Source organism: Calidris pugnax, unplaced genomic scaffold, assembly GCF_001431845.1.
Source record: "Calidris pugnax isolate Ruff unplaced genomic scaffold, ASM143184v1 scaffold421, whole genome shotgun sequence".
NCBI classification, from domain to species: domain Eukaryota; kingdom Metazoa; phylum Chordata; class Aves; order Charadriiformes; family Scolopacidae; genus Calidris; species Calidris pugnax.
Genome location: NW_015091166.1, coordinates 31461 through 32303, shown reverse-complemented (window position 1 = coordinate 32303; position 843 = coordinate 31461). Strand labels below are relative to the sequence as shown.

Sequence of the window (843 nt, the reverse complement as noted above, 5' to 3'; positions counted from 1 at the left end):
CGGTACCGGCAGCCACTGGGAGCGTGGTGAGGCTGGGTGCTGGTGCCACCGGTGGGTTTGGGCGTCAGCACCGGGCCGAGCGGGCGCTGCCACGTCGGCTCTGCCCACTCCGGTGGGGGGGACAGCCCCGGTGAGACCCCCGGGGGTGTCACCGGCCCCCCAGACTGATGGTGCATCCCTGGCCGTCGCCCTCCGCGCCTCTCCCTCTGGCCACCGGCTCCGGTTACGTGCCATGGCCCAGTTTGCAGCTGGGTGCTGGGTCACGTGCCGCCCCGGGGGGAGCGGGGGCCACGACGGGCACAAGCCCCAACCCCGGGCAGGAGCCACACGGCCTCTGCCCGCACCGCGCCCAGCGCTGGCCACCGGCCCGGCGATGCCCAGGGCGGCTCCGGCACCCACGGGGCCCAGGGTGTCCCCGCACCGGGGTTAGGCCCTGTTTGTCCCCAGAGCAAGGGCGCTGTGTGGCGGCTCCATGGCCCCCGGTCCCCGTCCTGGCACGGCCACGGTTGGGGCCCGGTCCCTCTGCCCTCGCCGCGGTGAATTCCCACCTTCCCAGCTTTCGTTTTCCCCTCGCGGCCGCGGCGCTTCGCTCCGGCCCTGCTCCCCGCGGCCTCCTCCCTGCACCCAGTCCTTCCCAGTCCTTCCAGTCCTTCCCAGTCTGCAGTGCCGACCTGCAGCCACCATCTGCCCAGTTCTGGTTCATCCCTTTGCTCCTTCCTCTGACCCCCAGCGCCGGCAGCGGCATTCCCAGCTGGCACGTCGCCGCCGGCTGGGGACAGAAAGGCTTTTTTTTTCCTCTTTCCAGTCCTGGTGTGCCCGGGCCGGCCCGGGTCAGGGTAGGGG

At 72.4% G+C, this 843-nt stretch overlaps 1 protein-coding gene across 1 annotated transcript in view; it reads left to right on the top strand.

Moving 5' to 3' along the window:
• The window catches only part of ATP5B (ATP synthase, H+ transporting, mitochondrial F1 complex, beta polypeptide), a 6596-nt gene that overhangs the window by 5317 nt on the left and 436 nt on the right, over window positions 1–843 (top strand). The window lies entirely within an intron of this gene.